The following is a 12,634-nucleotide window of genomic DNA, read 5'->3' on the forward strand; positions in this document are numbered from 1 at the left end:
GTGTTTTTAACCTGGTAAAAGACGATCACGTCACATATTAAAAAAATACGATAACTACGATAACTAATTGTACGGTCAGTCAGTTGGTTACTCAAAACGACTCCCCGTTGAATCTGCCAATCCCGGGGAAGTGCAAATAAAAATCCTCTGTTTGGCTTAGTTGTTACTATTGTTGAAGTTTCTCTTTAAGCCCACTTTTCCTTCGTCGTTGGGTGGAAGTCACTTTAAAGTTACTAAAAAGGGCAGTGGATTTCATAGTTAGGCATAAGGGGAAAAAGGAAAATAAAAAGAAAAAAGGATTTGCTCTCAGGATGATATGAAAATTAAATCCTAACTGTTTAGTAATTTTATTAGGATCCTTGGTCATTTTATGTGATGGATTTAAAATATGATGGATTTTAAAATACAATTTTCTAAGCAGACTCATTGCCTAATTTCTAGAAAAAAAGAGGTTTTTTACCTGGCTGAGGTTTATATACCCAAATAAAAGGAAACATATAAAGGAAATTAAAATATAAAACAACCAAAACGGAGAAAAAATTATTTAAAAACAATTTCTTACATAGAAAGAAGCTTATGATAGGCAAAACTCTAACGCTCCCTGTAGTAAATGACCACAACCTTCAATTTTATTATGTATTTATTTTTGACGATCACTTTGTATGCAAAGGCCAATCTTAAAAACTTCCGATTTGATCTTTTGATTAAAAGTTGAAATATTCAGTGTTGTTCCTAAGAGTTAAGCTATTGGAGGGTAGTCAGCCTACTTGTTATTTCTTTTTTTATTGTTTGGGCCACGCTGAGTTATTCATTTCACTGACACCTGCAGAAATAGTAAGGGTGATAGTTTTGTTGTCTGACAACCTACGTCTCCCTTTTTAACTTAGATTTTGCAAAGTCCTTAAGGACAACATTCTCTTTGTGTGCCTGGCACCTAGCTCTACGGATATATAGGAATGAATTTCTTTGTTTTAGTTCCAATTTGAAGAAATTGGAAGGAAGTATTGATTATAACAAAATAGATTACCCAAATAAAACAACAGTAAAAAAAATATTCCTTAAACTCGTAGAAATTCTATCATGGAATCAAAAACCCAGTTTAAAGAATGGCTTTTCTAAGTACTTATCAGGCTCCCGAGTTATCCAGGGCCGCCTGTTTCCAGCCGAGTTGACCCCACAAGAGACTCTTGATTGCGTTGGCAAAGCTATATTGGATGCCTTACAAGCTAGTAGTTTAGTAAAACATGTGAGGAGTATTACGCGCAAACGTTTGAGCATTGCACGACAAAAAACGTCATGGATGGAGAAAATTAGAGCTTGGATTTGGACACGACGGACATATCAGGATGCAATAGTAGGTCCAAAATACAAGCTGATGATTTGGTAGGCACCGACCCTTCTACTTTGTGAAAGGTGGCAAAAACACAACCCCATTCAAGTTAAAATTCACCCATAAGCATTTGTGGTGATGAAGTTAGATGCTCCTGCTTTTGAGGTCTTGCTGAACCTTAAATGGCTTTGGAAAAAAAAAGATAGATCTTGTATCATCTCAGGGTGATTAACTAAGTATTCATTAGCCCAAAACAGGTAGAGCAAGAACTTTCAGTCCCTTGCCTCACTGATGACATAAAACTTTTATCTGATTATTAATTTTGTCATCCGATATTTCATTAATTTGACTTTCTTTTTAATTTATTTTAGAAGTAACACTGTATTTGTCTCAATATAAGAGTTTTTTTTAACTGTAATTTTGATGTTATATGAGTTGAAACTCCCCCAGCTCTGTGTTTTTGCGAAGACCACACTGCCTTTCTCTGGCGAAGAAGAAAAATTTCACATTGGAAAAAGTACTTTTATTAGACTTTAATTAACAAATAGAAAGTGTTTTGGATATTTATACCGCACGCAGTGATCGTCCTCAGCAGAATAAATGCCGATGATGATCACTAATGTATATGGCTGAAATATACAGAACTTCAGGAGGTGTTTTTCAGTGTCTAATAAAAGGTCTTCTCTCAATTTGAAATTTAATTTTTTTCTCCAAATATTGTTCAAATTTAACCGTAAAAACTTTTAGTTTTCCAGTTAAAAAACAATAAAAGGTAACTTTGAAAACATTTTTTTAGATTGGTACATCCTTCACTACACAAAGACAAGCAGTTTTTGACGGTTACCATTTATTGTAGAATGACTTCTTTCCCAAATGCCAAAACAGTTTGGAACAAATACTAGTTTAAAAACAATATCGCGCAATAACATTAATTTATTTTACCCATTTCTTCAGTAAAAGCCATAGGTTAAAGCCAATTTAAAATAATACAGTGAATTATTCTAAAGCATCTTCCACAGACAGTTTGTGAGCAGGAGTCAAACACTGTTTTTTATGGCACAAGTACCTCCATCTCCATAAAAGTATCAATTGGGTACTACCCTAATAGATAATCAGCAACTCTGGGAAAATTTATAGCTGTTAATTTTTTTTAATAAAACACTTAATACGAAAGTTCACTTCTATTAACTATGGAGCTCAAGAACAAAGTGTATAATGCACCGCAACTATTCCCCCCTTTGTTTTTTTTTAATATTTGAAATCAATATCTGTATGAAAATTCTGGAATCATAATAGTGAACTCTGAAAAAGTAAAATATTCCTAATCTAATAAGAAGGAAAGAAGTATGAAAGACATGAAAGTCATTAGTCATCTTTTCAAAGGTTTAGATGGTAATTTCTTCAAATAAATACATTTTTATTGACTTATCCCAAAAAAATGAAAAAGAAAAATGGAACGAATGCCCTTTCGGAAAACTGAAGAAGTCAAAAATAATTGAAAAATAACAATTATCCCCTTTTCATTTTAGTCCAAATATTACTTTTTGTAGTTCGTCCCCTTCCCTTTTTGGGAAATTTTCTTGTGGTACTCCTGGTGAAAATGTATTTCAGCTGTCTATCACTATGCCTATGCCGATAGGCAAGATATTGTAATTTCTTTATTTGTAAATATAATTCTGCAGTAAGAGGTGAACCATCGCTCTGTTACACCCCTAACTTAATGTTAGTTAAAGCTACTATGAGCAAAAGATATTTTTTTCTGTCTGTTTCTAAGACCCTTATTCTCTAATTGTCTTTATTATCCTCGTCATCCCTCTATAAGGTAAGAAAATATTCAAATTAGCGCATATAAAAGGTAAACAGAAGCATTCCCGTTAAATGTTTGCTAAAAACAAATCTTCTCGTAGCATATATCCCTCCCTCAGAAAATGTTAGAAACTTAACTCAATCAGAAATGTCTCTTTAATCAGAAACTTTCCTCCCCTTTAACATTACCTCCAAATACACAATAAGCTACTGAAGATTATGAACATGATTTTTCAAAAAGGGGAAGTATCCATTGATTTTAGGAAAATCTTAATTAAACCACTGTATAAGAAAGGTGACAAGAGTGAGTGTCGTAATTATCAAAGCATTAGTCTGGTCTCTGTAGGTAGCAAATTACTGAGTAATATGATACTTTTTAGACTGATACATGCTGTAGACAAAGTTTTGAGGGAAGAACAATACGGTTTTAGAAAAGGTAGAGGATGTGTCGACCATGTTTTCACTCTTAGGTTAATGATTGAGAAGTCCCTTCGTTGTGAAACACCTTTGGTCCTCAGTTTTATCGATTATGAGCAAGCTTTCAATTCTGTTGATAGAACGGCATTAACGATGGTCTTATCGTTATATGGTATACCAGAAAAAATACATTAAGGTGATTTGCGCTATGTACGAGAATAATACTGCTGCGGTTAAGGTAGGAAATGAGGTTAGCAACTGGTTTTGTATTAAATCAGGAGTCAAGCAGGGTTGTGTTCTATCCCCCTTTATATGGGTCATTTTGATGGACTTCGTCTTAAGGAGCACAAGAAAGGCAATTGGAGACCATGAAATCAAATGGGGAGGGAGAACGCTTCTGGACTTAGATTATGCTGATGATTTAAGCATATTAGATGAAAGTGTGAGCAAAATGAATGAATTTTTAGAGGTTTTACGAGTTCAGGGTGCTAAAATAGGTTTGAAAATTAATGTTAAGAAGACTAACTCACTAAGGCTAGGAATAAGTGAAGATGAACAGGTGACATTAGGTAACGAAAAGATTGATCAGGTTGGGAGCTTCAGTTATCTTGGCAGTATTATTAGTAAAGATGGTGGGAGCAGTGAAGATGATAAAAGTAGAATAGTTAAGGCTCAGGGTGTTTTTTCACAGTTAAAAAAAGTTTGGAAGAATAGAAAGATATGTCTACAAACCAAGATTAGAATATTGGAAGCTACAGTGATGTCAGTGGTCAAATATGGCTCTGAAGCATGGGCACTCTGAAAAGCAGATGAAAATTTACTAGATGTTTTCCAGAGAAATTGCCCATGGATTGTTCTGGGTACCCGGCTGACTGACCGTATTTCAAAGAGTAGGTTGTACAAAAAGTGTTGTACAATCTCGTTTTCTGGGGCTAGAATGAAAGAAAGATTGAGATGCCTAGGCCACGTTCTACGGATGAAGGATGACAGATTACCGAAGATTGTCCTTTTTGGCCAACCGTCGGGGGCTACACGGAAAGCAAGTCGTCATTGTTTGGGTTGAGAGGATGTCATAAATAAAGATTTAAAGGCTATGGGAAATTCCTGGGAGGGTGTAAAGAGGGAGGCTTTAAATAGATTAGGTTAGAGGAGGAGCGTGCGTAACTTTGTTGGCCTCAGGCGGCTTGTTGCTGCAGTGAGTTATTAGTAGTAGTAGTGGTAGTTTCAAATTAATATTTTCCAGTGTTGTCTATGCTTAAGAATGTAATACGCTAATATATCAAACAGTTCGTGGTAATGAACTGTAGTAAGGAGCGACCCGGCTCAATAGTAACCAAAACTCTAAAAAATGGAATTTTGATACCAATATCTACATCAAAAGAATCGCACTTTAATGCTGATCTTAAATATATAGGTTTCATCAAGTTTAGTCTTACCCATCAAAAGTTACGAGCCTGGGAAAAATTGCAATATTTTAGAAAATAGGGTGAAACGCCCCCTAGAAGTCATATAATCTTAACGAAGATCACACCATCAGATTCAGCGTATCAGAGAACCCTACTGTAGAAGTTTCAAGCTCCTATCTACAAAAATGTGGAATTTTGTATTTTTTGCCAGAAGGCAGATCACGGATGCGTGTTTATTTGCTTTTTTTTCCCAGGGGTGATCATATCGACCCAGTTGTCCTAGAATGTTGCACGAGGGCTTATTCTAACAGAAATGAAAAGTTCTAGTGCCCTTTTTAAGTGACCAAAAAAATTGGTGGGCACCTAAGCCCTCTCCCATGCTATTTATTTCGCTAAAGTCAACGGATGAAAATTCTGAGATATCCATTTTATTCAACGTAGTCGAAAAAACCTTATAACTATGTCTTTGGGGATGACTTACTTCCCCACAGTCCCCGTGGGAGGGGTAACAAGTTACAAACTTTGACCAGTGCTTACATATAGTAATGGTTATTGGTAAGTGTACAGGCGTTTTCAGGAGGATTTTTTTTGGTTGGGGGGAGGGGTTGAGAAGAGGGAGATATGCTGGGGGAATTTCCCATCGATAATTTGTCATGGAGTAAGAAAATCTCCATGAAGGGAGAGCAGGATTTACTAGCATTATTTAAAAAAAAACAATGAAAAAATAAATATGAAAAAGTTCTTTCAGCTGGAAGTAAGGAACAGCATTAAACTTAAAACAAACAGAAATTATTACCCTTATGAGGGGCTCACCTCCTCTTGATACCTCACTCTTTACGCTAAAGTACTTTTAGTAATTTCAACTATTTATTCTATGGCTTTTGTGATTCAGGGGTCATTCTTAATGAATTGGGACAAAATTTAAGCTTTAGTGTAAAGAACGAGGAACTGACGAGGGGGAAAACCCCCTCATTTATGTAATAAGAATATGAGAATACAAAAGTTCCTTACGTAAGCTAATTTATATGTTACGTAAATCTTTTACTAATAAAAAGATTCGTAAAAAATTAGAAGTTCTAGTTGCCTTTTTAATTAACCAAAAAATTGGAGGGCAACTAGGCTTCCTCCCCCGCTCTTTTTTCTCAAAATCATTCAATCAAAATTATGAGAAAGCCATTTAGCCAAAAATCAAAAAAAAATGCAAATTTCGTTTTAATTATTATTAATTATTATTAATTATTACTTAATTATTCCTCTGCGGAGAGCCAAAATCAAAACATGCATTGATTCAAAAACGTTCAGAAATTAAATAAAAAAAACAAGTTCTTTTTAACTGAAAGTAAGGAGCGACATTGAAACTTAAAACGAACAGAAATTACTTCGTATATAAAAGAGGCTGCTTCCTCATCAACGCCGCGCTCTCTACGCTAAAGTTTTTACTGTTTAAAAAATAAGAATTGAGAGAAAGAGTCAAACTTTAGCGTAGAGAGCGGGGCGTTGATAAGGAAGCAGCCTCTCTCATATACGAAGTAATTTCTGTTTGTTTTAAGTTTTAATGTCGCTCCTTACTTTCAGTTAAAAAAAACTTGTCTTTTTTTTATTTAATTATACTAAGGAATTAAGAGAGTAAAAGTTTATTTTACAAGGCTACAAACAGAAAAGGTTCTTTATTCCTGTTCATTAAAAATTAAGGTCTGAAAGCTATTTTGTACACCAGTTTTTAAACAAAACACTAGCATTTACTGCCTCGTAAATATTTTTTCAGATTTTTTTTTTGAAAAGCATTAGTCAAACATTTGGATAAAGAGGGAAGGATATAAGGTGAAAGCTATTCATTTTCATAAATAAGAAAATTTTATTCGTTTTTGTGTTACCGTAACTCTATTTTCATTCCTTTTATTTAATATTAAGAATGTACTTTAAAGATTAAAATGTCTCCATTTCTATTAGTATAAAGATAACTATTTCTAGGTCAACTCTTTTTTGTGATGTCTACCTTGGTCCTTTCCAACACAAGTCACAATCAATGAGGAGGTTTGTGAAAAATGCTGGTGTGCTGCAGCGATTATTTTGAAACTCCCCATTAGTAATTTTGAAAACGCTGCAATACAGCCATTTTAATTTTAAGAACTAAATCAAAGTTTTACTAAGTACAATTTTACTAAATACAATTACGTTTTACCTCAAATGTTTGAATCCACAATTTTTTTTTCTTGTTCAGTCTCCTTTTTTAAGGAGAAATAAAAAATACCCAATAACTGGAATCACTATTTTTAGACAATCACCTTGTAAAGAGAGATGGGTAAAGAAGTAAAGAGAGATGGGTGGCTTTGCCATCACTCTTCAGCCAGACTTTGTGGCAGGCTTATATACATTAACTGTCATTGTCACTTGTCTTGTAACTTCAGAAAACTTAAACCTGTTTTTGATGTAATAGTGTCACAGAGGCTCAACAAAACCTTCCTAGGACAAGTATGATCTCTTAGTTTACTCGGCAACTATTTAGATCGCTGTGGTGGCAAAAAGTGTCAATGTGTTAGTTTTAAGAGAAACAAACAATCAAACCGAATTATAGGAAAAATCGATGTACACATAATTAAATACACAGCTACTGCTGGTCTAATTAATTTAAAGAATATATTTAATTTTGGAAATAAGATGCTTTGCTGGCAGTTGTCAATATATCCTTTAACAAAGCTTCAGGCCGGAGTTGAAACTGATGAGTAATACGAAATTTCTTTCTCTTATTAAATATTTTCTGCTTTTTAGAATTTTAATCGCTCACCATTGGCTCAGGTGCCAGACCTGAGATTTTGTGAAACTGTTTCTTTAAATTCCTTCCCAGAACCCCAATCATGTAGCATAGAGGTCAAATATTCCATGGCAGCCGATGCAATATATTTTTTAGCAAGGGGTACAGCAGAGTGAAACAACTTAGCAAACCCATTGCCAGGACATTAAATGTCTGGACAAACAAAAGTATTTTTTCTATTAGGAATCTCATAGAGTAGGGCAAAAATGACCTGTAGTCACTGCCTAACCTATTGTTATTGCTAGAGTATCACCTATTTCACTTCTCAATGTTGACTGACAGAGAACCCAATACGAAGTTTTGACTGGGTATCTTGAAGGTGCTTTATATTGTAGTGGTGAATTTGTTTATTAGCGGTATTCCATTCAAGAACACGCTTGGGGGGAAATTGTTATTACCAACTCTCGATGTCTTGACAGAGGATGCGTATAAAAATATACCATAGTCAGATAAGAAGCCTTGGTGATAGTCTGCAAAAGTAACTCATTCTACACCACTCATGCTTCCGGCAGTTTTACAATCGATTATATTTCGTTTAAAACCAAGCAGATCTCTCAGATTATCGTTGATATGAATCATTTTATTCTCAATGGGTGAGCTAATGTTAATACCACTCTGTTCCATTGAATAGTTCAATTTGAAGGCACTATTTTTGCAAGCATATATTTTTTTATTGATACCGACCCACAAATAAGTCAGACTACCCAATTCTTTATATTTTAAGGTGAGATGCGGCTTTTTATCAGAGTTAAGTCCTTTTTTTCCATTTCTCTTCCTCGCAATGTACTGGCCAATCATTTGGTTGTACTTTTATATCAATTTTACGGTGCTTTCTCAGGATATCAAATGTATTTTAAAGAATAAATCAACAAAAACAATTGTGATATCGATTATTTATTATATTTTAAATTTAATGCATTCCGTTGGTTTTAAATTTTTGTAATTCATAATTAGAAAAACCACCAAGAGTCTCACCATCTTTCAAATCCTGTGAACGATGCATTACACGTTTAGTATCCTAGACTTTTAATACTTTAAAAAGTTCAGTGGACCACAAGTAATTCCCCTTTTCAAAAACATTACTTGTTCGATTGATTAAAACTGTATCACCCATATTAAATTTGCTCTTCGCAATATGTTCATTGGTCTATTGCTTAAGAAAAATATCAAGTGTATTTTTACTGTGGTGAACATCGAGAGCCCTTAGATTGGATAAGGGTCAAAGAGCGGGTTAATTATATTAATTGTAAATCCACATGATTTTATCTAAATTTCTTATAAAAGTAGTATTATTCTCCGATTTACAGTGTCTTGGTATATTTACAGTTCCCTTTTTGCATTTGACCAGTCAACAACTAATTGAATTTAAGCCGGATTAACTTTTTACCTCTTTAGAATAAAAAACAAGTGAAATACTTTTGAGCTTTTAATTGAAACTTGTTATATAAATTTATAAACTTGTATATGATTACGGCTTGTATATGATTATTTATGGATTGTGGCTCTGAGTTAGTATTCAGCACTACTATCATCTGAGTCGTGCATTAAAATATTTGGATTGCTTGCAAATCACCGGATTACTTACCCCACTCAAAGATAATTTATTGTTTATTCTCATTGTATTCATTTAGCCAGTTTGGATCATTCCATAATTGTGCTTATTGAGAACTTCTCTGTGGATATACCTTTTTCACTTAATTGTTTTTGGACTGATGCCGAGTCATGGGTGAAATTTGTTTACCATGGACAATTCGAATACCAGTACGCTTTATTATTGCCCAGTTTTTAATTTTGCTCAGCACAATCTTGATGAGGGGTTGGCCCATCAGTCTATTGTGAAATACGCTAGTGATTTTTTCCCGTATGAAGATGTTCTTGGCACTAAGAAACTTTTATATAGCAATTGCTTCCCAGATGAGCCTATACCTCGTCGTTTGGGACCCAGTGCTAAGAATAGTTCATTGTCATGTATTATCACTACTCTTTCTCGCTGCTCTGCAGAAAATATTGATATTCCAGAGTTCGTGATCAAATCCCCCTCTGAAGTCAGTAGCATTCTGGCGTCAGCTTATTCTACCCTTACCGCCAAAGTCAACCAGTGCCTTGATCAGTTAAAATCGCTTACTCACCTCAATAGTCCAACAACGTCTATAAATAGTTCTTTGGTCTCTGATAGCAAGGGTACCAATAGCAAACCCTCGTACGCCGTCGTTCTTAAATATCCGCCTCCAGAACTAAGAGACCCCGTTTCTCGTAAGAAAAAGCTTGATATTTTTGCCCCATATGACGGAATTGTTTCAGTAAAGTCCGATCCGGTGAGGAAAAGATGGGTTGTTGTTATGCGGGATAAAGTTTCCGCAAATTATCATGCCGCATCTGCTGTTGCGAGCTATCCAAATATTCTTGCTAAGGTGGTTGATCGCAAACCTCTTGGGGTAATTACGGCACTTCCCGATAGTGTTTCTAGCGGTATACTCATCTCCGTTATTCCTGGTCTTGTTTAAGCCAGCCAGATCGGCTCTTCTCCTACATTTTGTTTGGAGTTCCTTGATTTCGCTGCACTAAAATCTGCCATCGTTACAGGTCTGCACTTGGGTTACGAGTCTTTCAAAATATCGGAATACAGGGAATTGCCCAGGCGGTGTCTTAGATGCCAAAGTATCCATCATTCGTTAGCTCACTGCCCATGTGCCCCGAATGAGATGAAGTGCTCTAAATGTTCTGAATGCCATTCCAATACTAAAGACAATCCTTGATTAGAGGCTCCAAAATATGCCAACTGCGGCAAAGCTCATGTTTCCTATAGTATGAATTGGCAAGTGATCAAATGTGTTCTGAACTCTGCTCCAAAATGAACCAAGCCACTATTTTAAGTTTTGCTTCTCTCAGTATTAATGGCACAAAAGACAAAGACTTGTTAATTAATGAATTATTAGTCCATGACATAGTGTTCTTGCAAGAACATCTTTTGACCAAATCTAACGTTTCTAGCCTGAAGCAATCTTCTGTCCACCATTTTTTTTCAAGAGGCCAAGAAAACTAGAGGCCACCCTTCCGGTGGCATAGCAATTTTTTCCGTTCCCCGTCAAAGCCCTCTGTGATTCATTGTGATGATAATATCTTAGCGATTCAATGTGATAGTACCGCTCTTATAAATGTTTACTTACCTTGCGATCGACGTTCTATAGCATCGTTCACATCTTTCGCTAAATGTTGCTCCAGTTTAAAGTCTCTACTCGAGAGTCTACGTTTAAAAGACCTAAATTGGGTTTTAGCTGGTGACCTTAACTGTAACATTCTTCGTACCTCCGATAGATCAATCCTCTTGCTAGAATCACTACCTAGCATATATCACATCACAGTTAAGAGCCTCCCATTCACTTATATTCACAACAGAGGCTGTTCAAAATCGAACCTTGATCACGTGATCTCTTCCAGTTCCAGCTTAATATCATCGATTGTCAGGGTGGACGGAGAGGAGATTGATGACGATCACCTTATTATTAGCTGTAATTTGTCCTGTGAGCTTTCTTTCAAAACACTGTTGGCTCAGCCGAAGTGGCATACGAAGTTGAATTGGGATCGTGCTAATATCCCATTATACCTTGCTACGCTAACTGCTTTACTGTCGACCATAAAAGTGCCTTATCACCTGCTGCAAACGTCAGTTTTCTCGCCTTCAAGTAGAGTTGACCTAAATTGCTATTATTATCAAATTTTCCATTACCTTAAATCAGCTTCCAAAGCTGCAGTGCCTGTGGATAAAGTTAGGATTGGTACAAGAAAGCCTAATTGGAACGTTGATCCTGATGTAAAACTTGCTAAGCAAACAGCCAAATTTTGGCTACGTATGTAGATATCATGTGAACGACCATCGTCCGGAGCTGTTTTCACTGTGAAACAAAAGTGTAAACTTGAATATAAGGCCAGTTTGAAGAGAGCACGCTTGAATGTATGGCAAGCCCCACCGATAAGGCCTCCTGGAATAAGGTTGTTAATAGTGAGAAATGTTCCCAATCTACACTATCTTGTCTCCAGCTAGCTAATTTTGTTGATCATTATAAGTGTGTGTTCAGTGTATTTAATAGTTTACCTCAGTATTTACATTATAGGTTGCTTAAACCGCTTTTACCATATCGTCTCCTGCAGGCCCATGTCCAGCCTCTAGCAATATCTGAAATTAGCCGGGCTTTAAGAAAAATTAAACGTTAAAATAGCCTCGATGGCGACGGTCTTTCTTACCGATTTTTTGCTTATGATTGTCCTCCTCTACTTAACCATCTAAAAATATTTTTCCAGTCTTGCTTAGCACGGTCACTTGTTCCTGATAGTTTCCTTTGTGGCTGTGTAACGTCTATTCAAGAGCGAGGCAAGGACCCCACGTCTCGTGTGAATTATCGTCCCATTACAGTATCGTGTTTCTTAAGTAAGTTGCTTGAACATTTGTTACTACAAGAAATTGAGTCGAATTGTGATTTTACTCCCTTTCAATTTGGTTTTCAGAAAAGTTTCGGTTGCTCCCATGCAAATCATGTTTTAAGCCGACTCATGAAAGATGCCGTAAGAACTAAATGTCTTTATACTGTCTTACTGTTTGATATTTCTGGAGCCTTCGACAATATTGTGCACTCTCAGGCTCTATTCTCCCTTGCGTCTTCAGGTGTTAATCCTTCCATATTAATTTTATTGTCTTCTTGGTATTCAAAGTCTAAAATTCAAGTCACCTGGAATGGCCAAGTATCTGAACCGTTAAAAATTAATAAGGGAGTTCGGCAAGGTGTCGTTTTGTCTCTTAGTATATTTAAATGCGTGCTTGCATCATGCCTTCGTCCTCTTAGAAGTTCTGTTTTTTACGGTAATATT

Source organism: Artemia franciscana, chromosome 11 (genome assembly GCF_032884065.1).
Source record: "Artemia franciscana chromosome 11, ASM3288406v1, whole genome shotgun sequence".
NCBI lineage: Eukaryota > Metazoa > Arthropoda > Branchiopoda > Anostraca > Artemiidae > Artemia > Artemia franciscana.